At 36.3% G+C, this 26,090-nt stretch overlaps 1 non-coding gene across 1 annotated transcript; it reads right to left on the bottom strand.

Annotated features, from left to right (window-relative positions):
* Positions 1 to 6,900: 6,900 nt before the first annotated feature.
* Positions 6,901 to 7,007, bottom strand: LOC132282646 (small nucleolar RNA R71). The gene has a single exon (XR_009471809.1). It is a non-coding gene; the product is annotated as a small nucleolar RNA R71 (small nucleolar RNA).
* Positions 7,008 to 26,090: the final 19,083 nt, after the last annotated feature.

Raw genomic sequence — 26,090 nt, 5'->3', positions numbered from 1 at the left:
CACACTGGGTTTGTAAAATCCAGGGTCATCATAAGAATCCTTCATAGCGTTATGATGTTGTATTGTGTGGTTAATATATAGTTGCACAATTATGGTAAAATGTAGTATGGCCAAGTTTAAATTTATAGAATGCCACTACCACTGCTAACTATTAATGTAGCTAGAGTAAGTAGGGATCGTCCCAAGGGAAATGAACAGTACTTTGGAATCAATGTTGGATTAGTAGGTCGAATGATCAAAAAAGGGTTTGTTGGTTGAATTATATTACAATTTAAACTAAAGAAATGCAATGTAAAACAACTAAAACAAATAAGATGTAGAGAATATGATAGAGGAGTCCTGGGATATAGAATTCACCACTAAGCATTACCTTCCTAGACATTTAACATTTGATGGATAAGGGGGATTATGTGTTGTAAACAAGGGGAGCACAATTAATTGGAATGACAAACTTGGATGGCCAAGTAAGCATACATTGTCTAAACAATCAAGTGAATAACACAACATATCAAATTAAGCCATTAATCCTTCTATAAGCCCATAACCAATACATACTCATGAATCTAGAGAAATATACTACTTCTACTCATAAGCATGGATTATTAAACAACAAGAATAAAATGTCCATCAATCTAAGAAAGTAAGGCAATTACACAACAACTATGCTAGTGACATGAAAAGTAAACTAATTAAACTAAGGAGGTGGCACAATCCATCAAGATATAAGTATGAATCATCAATAAACCATAAGAGTAATCCATTTAAGCATCATGCCTTGACCATCACTAGATTCATAATATCAACACACATAGACATGCATTAATGTCACAAAATCTAGAGATAAACACATGAACATCCATTCTTGTATACATTGACATATGGATAGAATTAAATGATCAATTAGAAGTATTAAACTACACAAATCATGTAGAAACAAGATTTATATATAAAAGAGGTCAAAACAATAGTTACAACACAAATCCCCATTAATTACGATCATCAAAGTCTAGGAAGCATGCTTAGGGCTATCTCTAGCCCCAAGAGAATAGTATAGCCACTCATGGTTGGTGTCATCCAACCCTCAAGGGCTTCCTCCATGGTTGAATTCATCCTCCTCCTTGGCTATTCTTGGTAGAAAACCTTAGAAGAATAAAGAACTCTCCCCAAAATACAATGTTTCTCTCCTCTAACTAACCAACTTCTTCTTTTTCTAAAATTAGCCAAATTCCTTATATAGGTAGCATAAATATCACACCCAATGGTCAGACCTCGTATACTAGGACCTCCCAATGATTGCACCACGAGCACACCTTCAATTCAGCGTGAAATTTATTTTGCACGCAATTTGAGATAGTTCAATCGATCACATGGTTGCTCTGATCGATCAAAGTAAGGCGGCGCATTTATTTGGATAAGGATAAAGGCTGAGATATTTATGGGAAAAGGACAAAAGTGGTAGGTGAGGATAAGATCAAAAGGTTCGATCAATCGAAAAAAATGTTGGATCGATCGAATAGGAAATTTTCTTGAAGATAAGGACAAGGGGTTCGATCCATCATGGCATAGTTAGAATGATCGGAGTGCGATCGATCATGGCTCGATTTGATCGATCATAAAAGACTTTTTCATCACTTTGCTCCTTTCTTCAACTAGACTTCAGATTATTTCCTCCAATGCTCTAATTCAGTTAATTTAACATGTTTTGGAGATAAGTACCTGAAAAGGGGGAAGACATGAAATTAGACTAAAACGGAAAAATAAGATAGATAAAGGTCCTAGAACATTCAAGCTTAGGGGGTTTAAATGCGCACTTTTCAGCGTTTATCATTGTATTTACGGCCAAGACGGCCCCACTTATATAGTTAAACTCTTTAAAATTGTGTAATGACAAATTGTATAATTTGATTGTTAAAGATGCACAGAATAATTGTTTAGATGGATGTATATATGTTGATCATGCATGCTTTCTGGACGTTGTATCATTTTTGCCATGAGTTGGGACGGTCTTATAGCAGTTTTAGCTCACAGATGAGCTAGGTTGATTTCAGGACCATAGAGGTCATAATCTGTAAATTTATCAATTTTCAGGGCCTGTCGTCCAGTTGGCAAAGCCTGCCTGTCGATCGACAATGCATTTCGAGGCAAGGGAGAAAGTTGACCGACCGACCGTGCAATTTCAGTGGCCGACATAAGGCTGTCAGCCAACCGACGCTGTCTTGCCATTAGCATTTGGGACCCTTCTGTGATATTTGGGATATGGTGTACTATGAACCTTGGAATGACATATATATATTATGCATTGACACTGGATTGGTCTTTAATGCGTTAGACAACCTCGAGTTCGGGTAAAGACCCGGATAGTGATTTGGACTACTGGGTTCGGGTCGTTACATGGCAAAAGCCTATGAAGTCCGATAACAGAATGGTCCAATTTTAAAGAAGACACCCTCAAACTTAGAATCAAAAACCTGCTTGAAAGAACCACAGTAGCACGACTCTCATCAATATCAATATAGAATATAGACAAGCAAACAATACACTATAAGGCAATATAGAACAAGATGAAAGAGAGAGATGAGAACAAGCCCTAGATAAAGAATGAAAGTATGAAAGATAATATATGACAGCACACAAGGGCAAAATAGTTTAAACCTGTTTAAATTATTATTATTATTATTATTATTATTATTATTATTATTATTATATTAAACTCGATCGATCACAGAGAAATTCGATCGATCACACAGGCAAATTATTTTTTATCTTTTTATTTTAGATAAAATAAAATAAATAAAAATAATTAAAAATAAATGAAAAATAAAAAGTCAAAAGTCAAAGGGTCAAAGCATGGATCAATCATAGAACTGGATCGATCATGCATAATCGATCGTACATGTTCGAACGTTCTATCTGAGAGGTGATTTTTGGGTAAAAACTCGAACTGTCAAACCGAGACCATGTTTTTTCGATGTTTCCAAAAAAATTCTAAGTATGGAACTGTAAGCGAACATGAGGAAACTTGGATCGATCATGACACAATTAGATTGATCATGAAGAACTCGAATAGTCAAAATGAGAGCTTGCATTTTGGAGATTTGAAAAATTTTCTAAGTATAGAACTATGATCAATTCAACACGAGTTCGAATGGTTAAACCGAGAGCTTATTTTTGGGAATCCCAAAATTTTTCTAAGTGTTGGAGTCCATGATCGATCCAAATCGTGGTTCGATTGATCTAACTGGCACTAAATGCCTCATTTTGAAATGGAAGTACAGAAAATCCTATGCTAAGACCCAATGAAGAAACACAAGGCTAGAAAATGAAGAATGGAGAATATACACAAGAACTTAGGGTTTGCAAACCCTAAAATGGCTAGGTTTAATGTCTCTAAGCGATGTCGATAATACTCATTAATCCAAGTAGATAGGATCCACCAAGAGGGCGGCTTTCACATCCCTTTAAATGGTATGTCCTTCAATATTGGGTTTTAACCTTTGGCTAATCACTTTGAAGGTTCTTTCAGCCTTCAAGCATTTGATCTCAACCACTCCATGGGGTGAGATAGAAATGATCTTATATAAACCATCCCACCTAGAGCAAAGCTTTTCAGGAAAGAAATTGAGTTTTGAGTTGAAGAGCCATGCTTTTTGCCTGGGTTCAAAAGTCTTTTTCACAATAAGACTATCGTGAAATGCTTTCAAACGTGCTTTATAGATTTTGGCATTGTCATAAGCATCATTTCTTAGCTCATCAAGCTCATTCAATTGAAGTGCACAGTTTTCTCCAGCTTTGTCAAGGTTAAGATTGAGTCTCTTGATTACCCATAATGCTTTGTGTTCTAGCTTGACCGAAAGGTGACAAGACTTCCAATAAACAAGTCTATAAGAAGACATGCCAATTGGAGTCTTGTAAGCCATCTGATAAGCCCATAATATATCGCTAAGGTTCCTTGACCAATCTTTCCGTTTTGGATTCACCGTCTTTTCTAGGATATGTGATAAGTGCTTAAATGTAATGCATTTTAGCACCTAAGTTAGGATATTTTAGTCCATTCATCTATCTTACTTTAATGTTTTAGTACTTATTTGTGTTTTTGTCTATTTCAGGTCAATAAGGTTCAAACAAGCTAAAAAGAGCCTTTTAGCTCAATTTTGGAGCTAAAGAGAAAACTCGGATGAAGTCAGGAAAATTTGCACTGAAGGATCTTTAATCAATCAAAGGAAGTCCCGATTGATCAAAAATATCTACAATTAATCGAGATCAAGGCAGTGCCAGCTCAATGGATAAGGTTGCCAGGTGTCAAAATATCTTTGGCACGTCAGCTTCGATCAATCGAAGTAAGTGTTAGATCGATCGAAGTCCTGTTCGATTGATCGAAGTGACTGCTGGTAATGTGCTGTCTAATTCCCAAGCGCACTCGGACTCTACTAACTTTTGTAGCTATGAATTTCCACCAATCAAATGCAGTATTTATGACTTGTTGCCTACCTAAAGAGGCTTGTATTGAAATTAAATGGACCAATTTGTATAGTTCCTCTATAATTGATTTTTTTTACCAATTACAGAATAGTTTCTCTCTAGAATTAGGATTTTGTGAAGAAAGCAAAGAGAAGGAAGATGGTGCCAACCTTGAAGATGATCCTTGAGGGTTCCATGGTCGCTACCATGAGTGGCTAGATCCTTCTCTTTGGGCTAGAGATAGCCCTTAGGCTTGCTTCCTAAACCTAGCATTTTGTAGATTTTTGGGGATTTTAGTTGTAAATGATGTTTTAATCATGAATAAATATAGATCTTGTGTTTTTACATGATTTGTATGAATTAATGCTTTCAATTGATCATTTAATTCTATCCATATGTTTATGTATGCTAGATTGATGTTCGCGTGCTTTTCTCTAAATTTTATGAAATTGATGCATGTCTATGTGTGTTGATATTATAGATCTAGTGATGGTCAAGGAATGGTGCTTAATTGATTATTCTCTTGGTTTGTTTGGTGGATCATGCTTATTTCTTGATAGATTGTGCTACCTTTTTAGCTTAATTAGTTTAATTTTCATGTCATTAGCATAGTTGTAGTGTAATTACTTTAATTTCCTAGATAGGTGGACAATCCATTCTTGTTATTTGATGATCCATGCTTATGAATGCAAGAAGTACATTTTTCTAGATTTTTGTATGCGCATTAATTGTGGTTTAATTGAATGGTTAATGGTTTTATTTGATAGATTGTGCTACTCACTAGATTGATTAGACAATCTATGCTTATTTGCCGTCCATGCTTAGTTTTCAATTGATGACACACACACATACAATTTACAACATGAATTTCCCCTTTAATTTACGATTGGTAGTGTTTGGTGAAGTGAAGCTTAGTGGTGAACTCTAAGCCCCAAGACCTTTCTCTCATACTCTTTTCCCTAATCTCTAGATTGTCATTTAATTTGCATTGTTTTAATTGAACCATTAGTTTAATCAACCAAACAAAACCCTATTTAATCATTCGACCTACTAATCCAACATTAATTCTAAAATACCTTGCAAATCCCTTGGGACAATCCCTACTCACTCTTCCTACGTTAGTAGTTAGTAGTGGTAGTGGCATTTTACAAATTTAAACTTGGCCACAACCAAATCACATCGCAAGTTTGGGACATCATAACGGCTAGTCACCAAGTTTTGGCGCCATTATTGGGGACTAGCAACATCATATTTGGAATTAATTAGGAATTAGTACTCCTTAGATCCTTATTTTTACTTTATTTTACTTTAATTTCTTATTGTATTTGTTCTTGATTGGCTAGGTACTGGGAGTAAAGAAAGCAAAGAAAATGGAACTTCAAAGCAAAGAAGCAAGCTAAGCTAAGCAAAAAGCATAAAAAAAATAAATAAATAATTGCAAAGCAAAGCAAAGCAAAAACCTTAATAATTTTTTGAAATTGCTTAAGGACCCTTTGTGAGCTATTCTAACTCCTCTTGCTTAGTTAAATCGTCGGCGCACATGGAGGCAATTTCTTTTCATTGTTTATCGTCGGCCCGCGTGGAGGCACTTTCTTTTTTTTGCAATTGTTGATAGCATGGGAGCATGGGATCAATGTATATAGAGGCTTGTTGTTGATTGATTTGTTGTGGAGGAGAAGTGATTGTTACTTGTTATGTTTGTTGATTGTTTTGATTTGCATTGTGCATGTATGGTCATAAGTCTTTGAATCCTACTGTTGTCCCATTGAATTTGAGTCTTGAATCGATTATTCGTAATCCAAGGGGAAGGGGTAATTCAAATGAGTACATTTCATCAATGGATGACCATATTAAGGACCATGTTGAAGACCTTGGTCACATAGAACAACAAAGTATTCTTCACCCTAATGTGCATCAACAACATAATAATATGCAAGTTCCTCTAGGCATGCCTAGACCTTTTGTTCCACAACCACAAGGGCAAGTTCCAACTGGAATGCCAAGGCCATTCTTTATACCACCTCCACTTCCAGTTGTTCAAGCAAATCATGGGGCTTATGTAGAGCCACCAATTGCAAATCCTCCCATTTCTTTAAAAGATCATTATGTGTCAAATGAGTATAATGCACCAACATGCATTCAACTTCCTCCATTTAGAGCACATCACTATGAAATCAAGCCACAAACTATTCAAATGCTACCCAATTATCATAGGCTACCTAATGAGAACCATAAAAGCATTTGGATGAATTTCTTAAAATTTGTACCACCGTAAAATATATTGACATGCCGGAAGAAGTTTTGAGATTAAAACTCTTCCCATTCACCTTAAAAGATAAAGCAAAATATTGGTTTAACAATTTGGGACCTTTTTCTATAACTTCTTGGGCAGAGATGCAACAAAAGTTATTGAGAAAGTACTATCCCATGTCTAAAACCAATGCAATGAGAACTTCAATTCGTGAATTTTCACAGGGGGATGGGGAAATGTTTCATGAGGCATGGGAACGGTTGAATGATTTGCTTAGGAAATGTCCTCATCACGACATTCCTAAATGGCAATTAGTTTAATATTTCTTTGAAAGTTTGTCAGATAACCATAAAGGTATGGTTGATGCTTCTATGGGAAGTTCCTATTTAGACAAGCATGAAGATAATGTGTGGCGCTTATATAAGAGCATGAGTGAAAACTCAATGCACATATCTTTATCGTCTAAAAATGGTAGAAATGTAGGCAGAAGGAAGAATGCAAGCTTATATCAAGTTGATAATTTTAATGATATAGTTGCTGAAGTGAAGTCTTTATCTTAAAGGTTTGATCAATTTTTTATTAACCAAAACTCGGCTCATCAAGTGTCTTCCTCCCCTAATCATAATCATCATCATTCCAATGAATCTTGTATGACTTGTTCTAGTGTGTTTCATTCTACTTCCAATTGTTCCCATGGACATGTGCATAGTTAACACCATGAACAAGTGAATATCGCTTTTGTTAATTAAGGGAATAATCCCTATGGTGCTCATTATAATCTCGGGTGGAGGAACCATCCAAACATCTCTTGGAAAAGCTAAGAGGAAGGCTCAAAGCCTCCCCAAAGTGGTTTCCAAAGCAAGTTTGTTCCACCCCCTATGCAAAGCCAAGGTCCCTAAGGTTATCGTTCATCTTACCAAGCATCAAATAGAAATCAATTTTCAAATTCTCATTTTCTAAACCAACCATCATATTCTCAAAGTCATTCTAGAAGTCCCGCATTTGAAGAGAAAGTTTTATCCGCTTTGGGTACTTTGGAGGCAAATACTCAATTGCTTTATTCCCACTCCCAATCGATTGCAAAGCTAGAAACCCAAGTAAGGCAAATAGCGAGCACTTTGAATGCGAGGGAGAAAAGAAAAATGCCTTTGAATCCTCCACTGAAGCAACAAATTGTTGTACAGACCACTCCCCCTTCGGAAGGTCATACACTTGAACATGGGAGTGCGGTGACTACATTGAGAAATGGAAAGGTTGTTGACAACCAAGGTGTTTCAAATGAAGAGAGTAAACCGGTGCAACCTAGTGTTGACACCCATCCCGTTTCACATCCCACTCCTCCTTCATTTAGTGAAAAGGAAAAAATTGTTCAAAATATTTCAAATAATGTTTTTAAAAAATCTTTTGAGCCAAAGGATCCATTTCTGAATGCTTTGAAAGCATCCACATCCTTTGAAAAATAACAAAGCAAAGCTAATGAAATCATTGATGTGTTTAGGCAAGTTAAAATCAATCTTCCTATCTTGGATGCAATTCGACAAATTTCGGCTTATGCCAAATTTTTGAAAGATCTTTGCACTCTTAAAAGGAAAAACAAAAGCCAAGCACCTAAGAAGGTCGTTCTTACTGAGCAAATGAGCTCCATCTTGCAACACAACACCCTCCCAAAATTTAAAAACCAGATTCACCCACTACTTCATGCACTATAGGTGATCATGTTATCAATCGGGCTCTTTTGGATTTAGGAGCGAGTGTGAATCTTCTCCCTTATTCGGTTCACGTTTAATTAGGCTTAGGTAATTTGAAACCGATGTCGGTAGTTTTGCAACTAACAGACCGATCCGTTAAGAAGGCCCGGGGTATTATAGAGGATGTTTTGATTAAGGTTGACAAATTATTCTTCCTGATTGATTTCGTTGTCATCGACACGGAACCGGTCCCAAATCCTAAGAGCTAAATTTCTGTTATCCTTGGTCGTCCTTTCTTGGCTACCATTAATGCCAACGTCAAATGTAGGACAAAGATAATGAAGATCTCTTTTGACCACATGAAAGTGAAGTTGAACATTTTTAATCCAACTCCCAATTCTATGGACAAACATGAAGATATATATGCTGTTGAAAAATGTTTTGCAAATGAATTTGAAAAGAATGAATCCTTGTTTATTGTTGAAAAACTGAATGATTTGTTTTTGAAAAAGTTTTCAAAAGATGTTGTTTTAAAATCTAATGTTGAATGGCCATGGAAGCCTAAAAGTTTTGATAATTAAGAGCCATTGAAAGCACTTGAACCAAATCCAACAATTTCCTTAAGGAATGGTTTGTTGGGTGGGGTTCGAAGTTCCATTCACCCCATCGAGAAGGGGATGTCTACTAAGATCTTTGATCCGAGCTAAAAGAGCCCAACGTCTTGCTAGAGACGTTAAAGACTAGTGCTTCGTAGGGTTTTCCAACCCTATTTCTCCCTCATTTCTTGTTTTGTTATTTTTTGCATGGTCTAGCATTTTGAGTTGATCAATCCAGTTTTCGGGCAGTTTCTTGCATTTCATCCATTTCCAGTGCCTTTTCGATCGATCGAAGCCAATCTCGATGGATCGAAGTTCCACTTCGATCGATTGAACCCTTTGAATTTATAGCTTTTCATCTTCCATTTGGATCGATCGAAGCTCATCTCAATCGATCAAAATTCATTTGGATCGATCGAAGTGATTGATCGATTGAAACCCCTTCGATTGATCGAAATTATGTCTTTTGAAATTCTGATAAATGCTTTAGCCGTTGGCCTTCCCACCCCAACCCTAATTTTTTTTCTTTTTTCTATTTTTCTCTCGACTCCCTTATTTTCTTTTTCTCTTTTCTTTCTTTTTCTCTCTCTCTACCTCCCTCTCAACTCTCGGTTTCCTCTCTCTCTCCCCACAAAATCTCTTCTCTCATTCTCAATCTCTTTCTTTCAATCCCTCTCAACTACGGTGAACCGAGAACCCAAGGTAAACCAAATCCCTCTCAACTACGTCACTCTATCTCTCTCGGAACCTCTCGTTTTAGTCATCTCTGGCCGATTTAGGCCAAGGAGACCCCGATCACCATCTCCAGTAACTCTCTGAACTTTCCGACAAACTCCGGCAAGCTTCTAGTCACCATCTTCGGCCACAGTGAAGCCAAACATTCTTCGATTCTTCCCAAATCCCTCTCTTTTCATTCTCTCTTCCAATCTTTGGCCCAGGTAAGTTGGTTTTCATTTTTATTGTTTACTTTATTTCATTCATTTTCTTTATTTTTTTTTTTATTTTCAATTTATTGTTGTTTAATTTTTATTTTTTATTTTATTTTTGTGTATATATCATGTTTGTTAAAATTTAAAAAAAAAATCAAAAATCAAAATAATATATATATATATATATATATTAAAAAATAAATAAATAATTAAAATTTTGTTTTAAAAAAAAATGGAACAATGAACCTTGGATTGTGACTATTGAATACTGTAATTTTGGTTGAATGGAGGATGGAAAAACCTTGTTAGAGAATGGATTATTGTTGTTGTTGTAGTTATAAAGAGAATGGGCATTTTTCATTATGGATTACGTTTGTGGGCAGTGTCCCTTGTGCTGTGACTGGAATTAATTGAATGTGTTGGTTGATGTTTACAAATATGCATGTGTGCCTTTATTTGAAAATTTTGGGAATATCCATTTTTAGGGGAAACCATGCCAAATTTTTGCAAAATAAATTTGAACTTTGATTTTAAATTCCAAATGGCATGTGGTCTATTTTTGAAAACTTGAATTGAAAATTGAAATTTAAAGTTAAAAGTTTGAATTGAAAAACAAAGAAAATAATCAAGTCTTTGAGAAATAAGTTTTGAAATTTCAAGTTGAAATGAAATGTGAAGTTGAAATAGTTTGATTGAATTTGGAATTTCTAAATGTCATGACTTTAAAAGTTGTTTGTTTTTCTTGAAATTTGACATGAAATGGAAATTTTCTTGAACTTGAAAAAATTCTTGATATTTTGAACTTGAAATGGCATTGCAAATTTGAATTGTTGTGAGACTGATTCCCGACTTGTTCATTTGATTGTTTTGAGTATGAAATGCATGGATGTGTTTGATCTTAAGTTATCTTAAATGCATGCAAGCATGACTTGACTTGAAACTCGTGCTTTTGAATTTGAAAATGCAAAGTCTTGTTTACAAATGCTTGAAAGTGTTTCAAATGGAAACTTTTTGAAAGTTTTGATCTTCACTTGCCTTTAGCTCATGACTCAAGTGCATTCCTTTGGTAAAATGATTTTTGAATGTTTCAAATGCTTTGAGATCACACTCGTTGGCATCCAATTGTTAAAAAAGAAATTTTTGAACTTTGTTTTGAAAATGAGAAGTCGAGTTGCTTAATTCCTTCTTTTGTTATTCATTCAATGCATGATTCTTATTATGAAGCTTTTATACAATGCATTCAAAAGTTTTGACTCTAAAGTTTTCAAAAATTCCAATTTGGCCCCAAAAGTGTTCAAAAATTCCAAAAGTTGACTAAAACGCCCTTGATTAAGTTAAAACTTGTTCCATTTAATTCTTTTCCATCTAATCTCATGTTCTAAGTGCTTTTGAACTTGTGTATGCTAAATTCTTAATTCTTGCCATGCTAGGGCAAAAGTTTGTTGTCTTTGCCCCACCTATCATGATTTTGAACTTATCTTGAAAAATAAGTTGAATTGCCATTCCAACCCAACTTTTTGAAGTCAAATGATTCCATTGTTTCTTTATGAACTTGAAACTTGTCAAATGTGATCTTCTTTGAATAATTGTGTGCAATTTGGAATAATTTGCAACTTGTTGCTTGTATATATACACTATTTTGCACACACTTATGTTACATTGATGGTTTTGAGAGTCTATATGCATCCTTAAAACATATCTTCTAGGAATTGATCTTTGAATAAGTTTAGGGGGATGTTTGGAGTTCCAAATTCATGTGTGGGATGTCATTGCTTTTCTTTGGCCTTAGTACCACTTCTTGAGCTTAATTAGAATTTTAAATGCAATTTGAACCAAGTTTGGGGGTACGTTTGTCTTGACTTGGAAAGATGTTGTTTAAATGCCATTTGCTAGTTTTTATACACTTGTGATCCATTTATGCAAAGCTAAGTAAGGGCTTGAGACTAATGTTCTTTCCGGTCCTGACTTTGATTCCAAAATGGTAAGCTTTTTTCATTCTCGGTTTTTGACCATTATTTGCTTCATTTAAGCTTTAAAGGGGGTCGCGAGCCATAATCGATCATTTTTCTATTTATCTATTGCTTAGAGGGGGTCACAAGCCATGAGTGATCATAGGATGTTGATTTTGTTGAAATATAGTATGGGATATTTCTTTGTCTGGAGTTTGTTGATATTTGTGCATCATTCAGATATATGCCATTTAGTTGTATAACATGTCCATGATTCATTCTTGAGCATGTGTGTCATAGCATGCCTTGGATTGAAGTGTTTTGCAACAGTACATTCCACTTAGTCTTTATTACATGATATACATGTTTCTTTAGTCCTAGGTTGACATTTGCTATGTTTATATGCTCCATGTTATCCTGCTTGCTCCATTTGATCTAAATTGCTGAATTTGTAGACATTCTTGCTTAGGAATTGATACGATGTCATCCTAGCGTCTACTTGCCATGAATTTCAATAATCTTCTTAAATTTTTGGTTTGTGAATGCACGTTACATCATTTATGCACATCACAGCCTATACTTGTCCTTTTGATCCTATTTCTGCTCAAAATGTTCCAAAAGTGACTTTTCTGCCCTCTATGATATCATTGTATTGTTTTGCTATCTAAGCTTGCTTATTATGCCATGATCTATTCTGTCTAGTTGAAGCATGTTGAATGATTTTCTTGAAGCTATCTTGATCATTTCTTGCACAAGCATGATCCTATTTGTCTATTCTCTGTTTCTACTTGATTTAGACATGCTTTGTGTTTTCTTATCAGATGCTTACCTTATTCTATACCTGTGCACTAATTTTTACTTGTTGCTTTTGCAGATACAGCGCAAACAAAAGACTCTTGCTAGAAAAAGAGTTTACAGAGCTCCACAGCCTCCTCCATCTCTAGAGGCAGAGTCTTTATCATCTACATTTTCTGTAGCTACAACATTTGCATCAGTCCATTCAGAGCCATCTCTTATAGAGGCACAGGGTCCTATTATCTGAGCAGTACCTTCTCCCTCTTACTCTAATAGGAAGCTTGAGCCAAAGTTCATATTCGACCACAATATATTTTTCGAGTTGGAGCAGACTAAGTGGTCTTATGATGAGCTCACTCATAAGGGCATCGATGTCATTATGACAGTGGCAGACACTGTAGTATATCCCCGGGTGGTTGCATTGTTCTTCCAGCACCTCCGGTTAGATGAGGATGACAGACTCTTGATGCATACGACTATAGATGGCCAGGAGATCGATATTTCTATCCTAGTCATAGCTGTTGCTTGCCGATGCCCCCATTTCTCTCCATTGGTCGCTGACTCTAAGGATCCATTATATCCCAACTCTTCACCTTATCCCTCCAAGATGACCATAGTTGTAACTCTATCTCCACATGCTACCTTTGAGGGCAATATATTTGCAGACCGGGTTGATATTGATCCCTAATACTGGTTTATAAATTATGTGTTTTACCTTAATGTATTTCCCTTAGGACATTGTATATAGAGGCAGAAGGGGATTTTCTAGGCTTTATACTATTTGAGCCAGGGTTATTAGAAGAATCAAATTTTGGAAGAATCAAATCTTCACACATAATTCTAAAGCTGATGTTTGGCCCTTACCATTTGGCTACCTGATTACACAGATGTTGATTGACCAGGGCTATCACTTTGACCCGGATGAGATTCCAGAGACTGATACACAGAGAGCTAGGAGGGAATATGACTTGGCAAAGTGGACAAAGACTCATAATTCTTGCCTCAAGAATAGGAAGAACCGAGATCAGAAGAGGAAACGAGTTTAGGAGAAAGTCGAAGAGGATGCAGCTGCAGAGGAGGAAGCCGATAGATCACCTCTTAGACAGAGTCGTCGCACGACTACTTCCGCATCTACCTCACAACCAGATGTACCTATTGCATCTCAGCAAGTCGGCCCCTCTCATGTCCCTCCTACAAAGCTGATGCCACAGGTCAACACTCGTTCCCCGCATGCCAGTTCAGATTCTAGCTACAAATCTAATGTCACTCAACTCATACAGACTTCATTTCCTTCAGAGCTGACATGACCGGGTGGCACGAGGATATTACAAGGTGGCATGATGATTTAGTGAGGAGACATGACGACTTAGTAGGGAGGCACAATGATTTAGTTCGGCGATCTGATGACTTGAGGACAGACATTGTTGAGGTAAGGCGAAACCTTGGAGCATTGTGGATAGATCTCATGACTTCTCTCACCCGACACAGCGGGAGATGTTTGACATGCCGCGGCACATTGCCTACATGATGACACCGGATCCTACTTCCTGATTCCACTATTTTCTCTCTCTATTACTCATTATCTGTTCTGATACACTGCTATTATTGGGATATTTTTACACTGTCTTGATATTTGCACTGGTTTTGGATACTTTGGATATTTTTGCACTGCACTTGATATACATTGATTTTTAGATTTTTGGTTTTGGATTTACTTGCTATATATGAAGTTTTGGATTTTGATATCGATTTTTGATATTCTGAATTTTACATTGATAGATGTCATGATTTTTTCCCTGTTCTCAGTTTCACCTCTCATTTAAATCATTAATGCATATGTTTCGACAGTTGCTAGTGTGACCATTTTCAGACAAGTTTTCAGAATCTAAGTTTGGGGGTGCTCCTTCCACTGCTAAGCTTCCGTTGCCGGGTCCCATTTGCTGCACCCACTTGTTATACTCTTTCCATTATTTGTTACTTCTTTACACGTTGAGGATAATGCACAGATTAAGTTTGGGGTGTGCTAGCATATTTTACATATCGCATTTAGTTTCTATGCATGTGGTATGAATTAAGAGTCTGAGCCAAGATTTTGATCTTTTGAGGATCATGATACTTAGAATTTAAAAATTACTTGACTTGAGAGTCCAATACTCCTTCTATGCCTTGTGAATGCCATTTAAGAGTAAATTTTTCAAAATATTGATTTCTTGCTTGCATTTGTGGTCCATATCATTGTAATGACCCGGTCATTTTCCTTCCTTTCCTTTTTCCTGAAATTTTACAGATAAATTTTTTCCGTTTAGTTTTCTTTTCTGAGCTCTGTTTCCTGTCGCTTAATGTCATCTCGAGTGCCTAGAATTGATTTCTGAGACTCTTTCATGTGGATTGACAACTTCTTTTGAGGATTGAGTCATTTTCGCATTTTCACTTTTCGGACACTATGCGCTATTTCGTCCTTTTCCCTATTCCGTCTTTTCCCCGTTTGTCACCTTGTTGGCATAACCTCACTTTTCATGCTCGGAGTTGGTTTTTGACTTCACGTGTCTTCATCTTCAGTGATTTTCTCAAAATACGTATCTTTACTTTTGCAAGAAAGTACTCTGGTTGCTCCCGGTGTCCATAGGGGCATGAATGCACAATTCTACAGAATCTTTTTCTTCTCTTGGGGTGTTTTTCATAAATATCTTTTGAAGATATTTTATTTCAGGGGCATCTAAGAAAATATCTTTTGGAAGATATTTTCATTCTGGGGCAGTTTCGCAGTTAACCCTTTTTGTAGGGACCATTGTGCAATTAACAAAAGTTATTGCAAAAATACCTCATTTGGAGCCTGGATCCTCGTACGTGATTCATTTTCACATTTCGTCGAGTCACGAACTCTTAGAATTTCCTTTTAGTCATTTTTCTCCAGTTTCAGAGTTTCTAGACCCGGTTGCCGCTGAATTTGTTTAGGGCATAACTCTATGCTCAGGACTCGATTTTTGACGCCGTTTCTTCCATTGTTCATATTTTCTCATTTTGAATCTTTTTCATTCACAGAGTTTCACTATTTGAGCGCATTGTCTTAAATTCCACTTTTTCGGACCTGACGGGGCCCTTTCGGGGCACTTTTTGAGACTTATTATAAATAGGGGACTTAAAGAAGAAAATTCAAATTTTCTTCATCTTTTCCACCATCTTGGCCGGAAGCCGTGGGAGCTCCTTGGCTGCCACCCTTTCTCCTTCTCCTCCACTTGATTTCCTTGGTAGAAATTCTTCGGCCTTTATATTTATTGTTCCCCTCGATGTGCTCTACCATTCCCCCTTATTAGAATCCATTTATGACCATTTCTTAAGTTTGGGTTTAAGGTCAAGTTGTGATTTTCATGGGGCTTCCTTCAGATTCATGTAGATCGTGTTATCCCCGACAAAACTCTTCGGTTTCGGTAGATTCGGAAAACTTTTGTTTTCAGTGGGGATTTGAGGTTTTCATCTCACAATTGAGTTAGAGGGTGTTATAATTTATTTTCTTGCCATATTACATGCTTGTGATGCTTATACAACTGGATTACATGGTTGGATATAAAATCTAGGGATTTTATTATTTATTTTTCTTGTGAAGGATTTAATTTTCCTGATTGTCCATAGCTTTGTTTAATCATGTGGCATGATAGAATATTATCCCTTAATATGTTGATTGACATACATTAAACCTAGATCATTTGGACAAGTATTGAAGATTTTATTTAATATTTATCTTGAATAAAATATTAAATCATGTGGCCTTAACTAGCTCGAAATCAATATGTATTAGGCCTTGGCATGCTCTCCAACATAGGTGAATTTGAGAGAAATTGGAAATGTTTTGAAATCTAGTAATATTTAATTAATTAGATTAATTAAATTGCTCCAAGTGTACTATTCATCCCGTTGGAATTCCGACTTGAAATTCTTGATGTGCATGGCATGTAGTTTCATATATATTAAATCTAGAATATTTGATTAGGTTTTGAAACCTTTCAATTATTATTTTTTTAGTATTAAAGTTTAATACTCAAGGTAGTATCTTACTTCAAACTTACTTGTATCATGGTTTTAAAACAAGTCTTGACATGTTGTATAACATACTTTAATTTGAGGTCATTTGGATGACTTTTAAAATCTAGAGATTTTAATTAAATGAATTAATTAAAATCCATTCAATGGTTCCATGAGCTAGATTAAGTTTCTAACATTGTATTCATAATTTCCTTGGCAAGTTCTTTCATGTGTATCAAATCAAGAATAATCGGATAAGTCTTCAAACTTATATTTAATTAATTTCCTTGTATGGAATTTAATTCACATGGTTGCATCTTGTATGTAATGGACTTGTAATTTGACAATGAACTTGACCTTGACATGATCCTTGAAATAACTTGTTCGTAGAACATTTTGACTCACCTTGAAATCTTGATAATTTAATCCTTGAGTAGATTAAATTTCCTTATATGTTTCCATCGAGTTAATCATGCCTTGTTAGTGAATTCTTGTTACACTTGTGAATTTGACTTGAATTCTATGGACTTTATTCTTTTTGTCAAGTATCGTGAACACTTGTATCTTGATCTCATTAATGTACTTAACGAACATGCACATTTGTCTTGCAATGGTTTAATCACACATGTGTTGCTTAGAAAGTAATTAAATCATGTATCTTATACTTGTGGTATATTTACTTCAATGAACTCCATGTGCTATGTATCTTGGATGTTGTCTATATAGTTGCACATTATAATTTCTTGACATTTCACATGCCATGATAATTGATGAACTTAGGGCATGACTTGTGTGTTCCAAAATCTTGGTTGTGCATGAAATGTGGTTAATGCATTTATTGTATTTGATACAATCTTGGGTGCACAACTTGTTGATTTTGGAACTTGGGATATCAATCAAGAATTGTCATGGCTAGGACTTGGTTCTAGTACGGGGGATTGTCCTTCTACACTATAGTGCGCAATAGGGGAAAGGTACCCATGGGTTAGTAGCCCTAAAGTGATCTCAAGAGTACGGTTTTATTCCGGGCGATATCCGAGTTTTCACATTTGTTGATTTCACTCTTTAAATTTCAAGTTGCTATTCCTTGAAGAATTAAACTTGTCGTGTATGTGAAATGCTCTAATCTTGTTTACTTGCATAGATATTATGCCTTATTCTTGATTCATGTATAACTCTTTTTGTGTTTCATGGAATGTTCCATTCTTGTTTACTTGCGTAGATATTATGTCTTGCTCTTGATTTCGTGTATTACTTCTATCGCGTTAATTGGAATGCTCCAATCATGTTAACTGCAGTGATAATGTAACTCGTGTTAAATTGTATCCGAGTATACTTCTTGTCGTGTTAATTGGTATGTTCTGAACCGTGTTCAGTTCCATTAATAATGTGATACTTGTATTCTAGTACTTTCTTGTCGTGTTGTACGAATTTTTCCAAACCTTGTTTAATTGAATTAAAAATGCAATTCATGTTGATCTGTACTCAAGCATCCTTCTTGTTGTGTTCTTTGGATTATCCAATCTTGACTTGCTTCATATATGTAGATATATCATGATTCTTGTTGCTTATGCTCTATAGTAGCATAGGATGATCCCTGAGTCTAATCTTTGACATAGGCGTTAGGTGGTATGATCCCTTTTGAACTATATCATGTTAGTCCTAAAAATTTCTAAAGAAATCGAGTTGATGCATGCTCATTCTCTACGAGTAAACTTGTTTACTCACCCCGAAGTTCCTGGGGGATTTGTTCAGGTCTGAAGACTTGGTTCGTGATGCTCGTCGCTCCTTCGAAGGCTTATAGCTTTTGCATTTCCATTTCATGCAAGTGTTCGCATGAAATGCCATGTTTGTAACCTTTTGTATCAAGCTTGTATTATTTGATTCCATTATGTAAAGTGTGCATAAGTACACTCTTTTCATTGTATTCAACATGTATCAAATGAGGCCGGAGGCCAATAACATGTAACATGTATTCCATACACTTTTGTTTTCAAGGCTAATTACGAAAATATTGAAAATTCATAAGTCATTGTAGCATAACTTTTGCATCGGGTGTGGGAATTCCATTCTTTCTTTTTGATACGGTTTCTATGATCGTGTATGAGGTGTGGCCAAGGGCCAAACACCATTTCATTCTAGGTCTTGCATTGTAGTTCCATTTATCCCATTTTTAGGCATTTTTGGCCATTGATAGGTCATATTTTGCATTCTTGACATTTTGAGGTCGCGGACCATTGGGACGCGTCTTAAATGTCTTTTTACGCGCGCGTGCATGTCCACATTTCACAAAACCCTTGAGTTTCAACTTTTGACCTATTTTTGGACGATTTATTGAATCTTTATGAAAAATTCCTCCATGGGGTGTCATTTTGAGTTTCCCCTTGTTTTAGTATGTTTTGAATGCTTCAATGATGTTAAGAGATGCTTTCAAACTTGTTCGGATCATGTATAAATCTTAGAGAGCCTTAGAAATGAACCTAGCATCGCATACACCATTACAGTAGCTTTTCATAGCAGCAGCAGGAGTTTCGGTCGGCTGATGAAGCTCCATCGGTCGGCTGACGATTCCCTCGAGACCATTCCAGTAGGCTTTTTAGGAAAAACCCTTATGTCGGCCGGTTGACTATTGGGGTTTGGCCGACCGACAATTGAGTTTCAGCCAGCTGACCCTTGCCTTCGGTCGACCGATCCTCCCTGGAACCCTCTCCCTCATAGCATCTATTGGACAGCTTTGTTGTTCCAACTTTGGGAGGTCATAACTCTTTTATCTCGAATCCAAATCTAGCCATTCTTGACTCTGGACTCAAGAGCTCGAAGTTAGCTATCCATTGGTACCAACCATTCACCAAAACTCCATCTGTAGTATGAGTTATTCCAGTTCTAGTGGGATAGGATTATGGTAATCCTTAAACAGTGAAGGCCTCCTTGTTTTAAATTCATACATTTTCCGTCCGTACTCCAAATCATGAGATTCTTGAGTCTATCCTTGTTCATTTTTTTGTTGTCTTTCCAATGGTGTGCAAGGTGGCACCCATTTCAGTGTGAAATGACCATTTTACCCTTGGTTCATTTCTTTTTGAGTTTGGCATTCTTGCTTCATTGTTTAGCTCATTTGAGTTTCGTGGCTTCATGGGGAGTCATCTAGGTGCCTTAGGGATGACGTACATCTCTTGAGGCAATTTTTCCTTCTTTTTTCTTCCGCATCCTGGATCCGGTTTGAGTCATCATAAGACACACTGGGTTGAAAAATCCAGGGTCATCACAGGTGGTATCAAAGCATCCGGGTTCAAATACCTTGGATGACGGGTTTTGGATGCATATCATGCTTGTGTTGCCATGCTCTACGTGTTTAAATGTTTTTTGATAACATGCCTTGTTTGATAACATGTTTTGTTTGATAACATGTCTTGTTTGATAATATGTCTGTTCCCATGCTTAGGTTTTTTGAGACGCCTATTATTTGTTAAGCATGTCTTATGTGTATATATGCTTCTTGATAACATGATCTAGGTGGCTATCATGTCCTACTGTGATAACATGTCTATGTGTTTATGTTAGCATGACCGTATGCGACGCATACCTTACGTTTTTCATTCACGTGTATTGTCGTACCATGTACTTATGTGCTTCTGGATAACACGTTTTGGTTTGATAACATGTCTGTTTACTTATGTGGCACCTTGAGTAGATAGTCCATTGTAATGTTGCATGCTAGTTGTTTACTTTTATGTCTTATTTTGGCATTGCCTCTTAAGATCTGTCGTATCCCTTGGATGCGTTCTTATTTCATGAGTTTCTTCCTTGGATATGAGAAATTCATTTTGTAAGGACCCATGTCGGGAACCTGTTTGTCTCTTTTCTTGGTTGGGTGTTTCGAGACCTTAGTCTATCGATTGATGCAAGTAAGCTAGGCTCATGTGAGCATAGTGGACTGCGATTCATTTCTTTTCCTTGTCTGGTGGAGTGAGACGTGGGCCAGGGAGGCACCGCTTCATTCCCTTTTCCTTCGTGGCTTCTGGATCTAAGGCCTTAAGCGAAATGGTGTTAGTGTCATTGTTGTCAGAGTTTTGGGATTAACTACCCCAAATCTCGCAGATGCCTGGTTCCCATGGTGCTTTTGGTAGTGATCATTTTCGACATTGATGTCATCCATATCAATTGGTTTCTCAGAGTTGACCTAGTTTGGGACATGTTATGAACTAGTACCTTATACTGTCATACTACCTTGCTGACGAGTAAGTGTGGGTGGGTTTCGGTCGCTATTCGTACTGCCTTGTCACTCTCTTCTTTTAGCGTGTTCTAACATTTCATTGTCTTGGGATTCTCTCAGTGGTTGACGTTGAGTTAATGTGCCGATTCGTATGAGGTGTTGTCTTCTATTCATGGTTTCGCGTTCCTCTAGTTAATCTTGAGATCTCTAGGGTTGTCCTTCAGTGCTTTATGAGCTGTCATTGGTTTGACCTTTTGTTCCGTCCGTGTTCTGTTCTTTTCCAGTATGTTCCAAATTTTAGGGACGAAATTTCTTTAAAGAGGGTAGGTTGTAATGACCCGGTTATTTTCCTTCCTTTCCTTTTTCCTAAAATTTTACGGATAAATTTTTTCCGTTTAATTTTCTTTTATGAGCTCTATTTCTTGTCGCTTAGTGTCATCTCGAGTGCTCAGAAATGATTTTTGAGACTCTTTCATGTGGATTGACAACTTCCTTTGAGGACCGAGTTATTTCCGCATTTTCACTTTTCAGACACTATGCGTTATTTCGTCCTTTTCCCTATTCTGTCCTTTCCCCGTTTGTCACCTTGTTGGCATAACCTCACTTTTCATGCTCGGAGTTGGTTTTTGACTTCACGTGTCTTCATCTTCAGTGGTTTTCTCGAAATACGTATCTTTACCATTGCAAGAAAGTACTTTGGTTGCTCCCGGTGTCCATAGGGGCATGAATGCACAATTCTTCAGAATCTTTTTCTTTTCTTGAGGTATTTTTCGTAAATATCTTTTGAAGATATTTTATTTCAGGGGCATCTAAGAAAATATCTTTTGAAAGATATTTTCATTCTGAGGCAGTTTTGTAGTTAACCCTTTTTGTAGGGGCCATTATGCAATTAATGAAAATTATTGCAAAAATACCTCATCTAGAGCCTGGATCCTCATACGGGATTCATTTTCACATTTCGTTGAGTCATGAACTCTTAGAATTTCCTTCTGGTCGTTTTTCTCCAGTTTCAGAGTTTTTGGATCCGGTTGCCGCTGAACTTGTTCGGGGCATAACTCTTTGCTCGGGACTCGGTTTTCGATGCCGTTTCTTCCGTTGTTCATATTTTCTAATTTTGAATCTTTTTTGTTCATGGAGTTTTTCCGTTTGAGCGTGTTTGCTCAAATTCCAATTTTCCGGACACGAAAGGGCCCTTTCGGGGCACTTTTTGAGACTTACTATAAATAGGGGACTTAAAGAAGAAAATTCAGATTTTCTTCATCTTCTCCACCATCTTGGCCGGAAGCCATGGGAGCTCCTTGGCTGCCACCCTTTCTCTTTCTCCTACACTTGATTTCCTTGGTAGAAATTCTTCGGTCTTTACATTTATTGTTCCCCTCGACGTGCTCTACCATTCCCCCTTATTAGAATCCATTTATGACCATTTCTTGAGTTTGGGTTTGAGGTCAAGTTGTGATTTTCATGGGGCTTCCTTCAGATTCATGTAAATCGTGTTGTCCCCGACAAAACCCATCGGTTTCGGCGGATTCGGAACACTTTTATTTCAGTGGGGATTTGAGGTTTTCATCTCAAATTGAGTTAGGGGGTGTTATAATTTATTTTCTTGCTATATTACAAGCTTGTGATGCTTATACAACTTGATTACATGCTTGGATATAAAATCTAGGGATTTTATTATTTATTTTTCTTGTGAAGGATTTAATTTTCCCAGTTGTCCATAGCTTTGTTTAATCATGTGGCATGATAGAATATTACCCCTTGATATGTTGATTGACATACATTAAATCTAGATCATTTGGACAAATATTGAATATTTTATTGAATATTTATCTTGAATAAAATATTAAATCACGTGGCCTTAACTAGCTTGAAATCAATATGTATTAGGCCTTGGCATGCTCTCCAACATAGGTGAATTTGAGAGAAAGTGGAAGTGTTTTGAAATCTAGTAATATTTAATTAATTAGATTAATTAAATTGCTCCAAGTGTACTATTCATCCCGTTGGAATTCCAACTTGAAATTCTTGATGTGCATGGCATGTAGTTTCATATATATTAAATCTAGAATATTTTATTAGGTTTTGAAACCTTTCAATTATTATTTTTCTAGTATTAAAGTTTAATACTCAAGGTAGTATCTTGCTTAGAACTTACTTGTATCATGGTTTTAAAACAAGTCTTGACATGTTGTATAACATACTTTAATTTGAGGTCATTTGGATGACTTTTAAAATTTAGAGATTTTAATTAAATGAATTAATTAAAATCCATTCAATGGTTCCATGAGCTAGATTAAGTTTCTAACCTTGTATTCATAATTTCCTTAACAAGTTCCTTCACGTGTATCAAATTAAGAATAATCGGATAAGTCTTCAAACTTATATTTAATTAATTCCCTTGTATGGAATTTAATTCAGATGGTTGCATCTTGTATATAATGGACTTGTAACTTGACAATGAACTTAGCCTTTACATGATCCTTGAAATAACTTGTTCGTAGAACATTTTGACTCACCTTGAAATCTTGATAATTTAATCATTGAGTAGATTAAATTTCCTTATATGCTTCCATCGAGTTAATCATGCCTTGTTAGTGAATTCTTATTAAACTTGTGAATTTGACTTGAATTCCATGGACTTTATTCTTTTTGTCAAGTATCGTGAACACTTGTATCTTGATCTCATTAATGTACTTAACGACATGCACATTTGTCTTGGAATGGTTTAATTACACATGTGTTACTTAGAAAGTAATTAAATCATATATCGTATACTTGTGGTATATTTACTTCAATGAACTCCATGTGCTATGTATCGTGGATATTGTCTATATAGTTGCACACTATAATTTCTTAACATTTCACATGCCATGATAATTGATGAACTTAGGGCATGACTTGTGTGTTCCAAAATCTTGGTTGTGCATGAAATGTGGTTAATGCATTTATTGTATTTGATATAATCTTGGGTGCACAACTTGTTAATTTTGGGACTTGGGATATCAATCAAGAATTGTCATGGCTAGGACTTGGTTCTAGTATGGGGGATTGTCCTCCTACACTATAGTGTGCACTAGGGGAAAGGTACCTATGGGTTAGTAGCCCTAAAGTGATCTCAAGAGTACGGTTTTAATCCGGGCGATATCCGAGTTTCCACATTGGTTGATTTCACTCTTTAAATTTCAAGTTGCTATTCCTTGAAGATTTAAACTTGTCGTGTATGTGAATGCTCTAATCTTGTTTACTTGCATAGATATTATGCCTTGTTCTTGATTCATGTATAACTCTTTTTGTGTTTCATAGAATGTTCCATTCTTGTTTATTTGTGTAGATATTATGTCTTGCTCTTGATTTCATGTATTACTTCTATCGCGTTAATTAGAATGTTCCAATCATGTTAATTGCAGTGATAATGTCACTCGTGTTAAATTGTATTCGAGTATACTTCTTGTCGTGTTAATTGGTATGTTCTAAACCTTGTTCAGTTCCATTAATAATGTGATACTTGTATTCTAGTACTTTCTTGTCGTGTTGTACGAATTTTTCCAAACCTTGTTTAATTGTATTAAAAATGCAATTCATGTTGATCTGTACTCAAGCATCCTTCTTGTCATGTTTTTTGGATTATCCAATCTTGACTTACTTCATATATGTAGATATATCATGATTCTTGTTGCTTATGCTCCATAGTAGCATAGGATGATCCCTGAGTCTAATCTTTGACATAAGCATTAGGTGGTATGATCCCTTTTGAACTATATCATGTTAGTCCTAAAAATCTCTAAAGAAATCGAGTCGATGCATGCTCATTCCCTACGAGTAAACTTGTTTACTCACCCCGAAGTTACTGGGGGATTTGTTCAGGTATGAAAACTTGGTTCGTGATGCTCGTCGCTCCTTCGAAGGCTTATAGCTTTCGCATTTCCATTTCATGCAAGTGTTCGCATGAAATGCCATGTTTGTAACCTTTTGTATCACGCTTGTTTTATTTTATTCCATTTATGTAAAGTGTGCATAAGTACACTCTTTTCATTGTATTCAACATGTATCAAATGAGGCCGGAGGCCAATGACATGTAGCATGTATTCTATGCACTTTTGTTTTCAAGGCTAATTTTGAAAATATTGAAAATTCATAAGTCATTGTAGCATAACTTTTGCATCAGATGTGGGAATTCCATTCTTTCTTTTTCATACGGTTTCTATGATCATGTATGAGGTGTGGCCAAGGGCCAAACACCATTTCATTCTAGGTCTTGCATTGTAGTTGCATTTATTCCATTTTTAGGCATTTTTGGCCGTTGAGAGGTTATATTTTACATTCTTGACATTTTAAGGTCGCGGACCATTGGGACGCGTCTTAAATGTCTTTTTACGCATGTGTGCATGTCCACATTTCACAAAACTCTTGAGTTTCAACTTTTGACCTATTTTTGGACAATTTATTGAATCTTTATGAAAAATTCCTCCACGGGGTGTCATTTTGAGTTTCCCCTTGTTTTAGCATGTTTTGAATGCTTCAATGATGTTAAGAGATGTTTTCAAACTAGTTCGGATCATGTATAAAGCTTAGAGAGCCTTAGAAATGAACCTAGCATCGCATACACCATTATAGCAGCTTTTCATAGCAGCAGCAGGAGTTTCGGTCGACTGATAAAGCTCCATCGATCGGCTGACGATTCCCTCGAGACCATTCCAGTAGGCTTTTTAGTAAAAACCCTTGTGTCGACCGGCTGACTATTGGGGTTCGGCCAACCGAAGGTTGAGTTTCGGCCAGCTGACCCTTGCCTTCGGTCGACCGATCCTCCCTGGAACCCTCTCCCTCTCAGCATCTATTGGACAGCTTTGTTGTTCCAACTTTAGGAGGTCATAACTCTTTTATTTCGAATCCAAATCTAGTTATTCTTGACTCTGGACTCAAGAGCTCGAAGTTAGCTATCCATTGGTACCAACTATTCTCCAAAACTCCACCCGTAGTGTGAGTTATTCCAATTCTAGTGGGATAGGATTATGGTAATCCTTAAATGGTGAAGGCCTCCTTATTTTAAATTCATACCTTTTCCGTCCGGACTCCGAATCAGGAGATTCTTGAGTCTATCCTTGTTCATTTTTTTGTTGTCTTTTCAATGGTGTGCTCGGTGGCACCCATTTCAATGTAAAATGACCATTTTGCCCTTGGTTCATTTCTTTTC

Source organism: Cornus florida, unplaced genomic scaffold, assembly GCF_030987335.1.
Source record: "Cornus florida cultivar Cherokee Brave unplaced genomic scaffold, ASM3098733v1 CherokeeBrave_3.0.0_Hap2_Chr01, whole genome shotgun sequence".
In the NCBI taxonomy this organism is placed as follows: Eukaryota; Viridiplantae; Streptophyta; class Magnoliopsida; order Cornales; family Cornaceae; genus Cornus; species Cornus florida.
The sequence above is the reverse complement of the archived record's forward strand: the minus strand, read 5'-3'. Positions and strand labels throughout refer to the sequence as shown.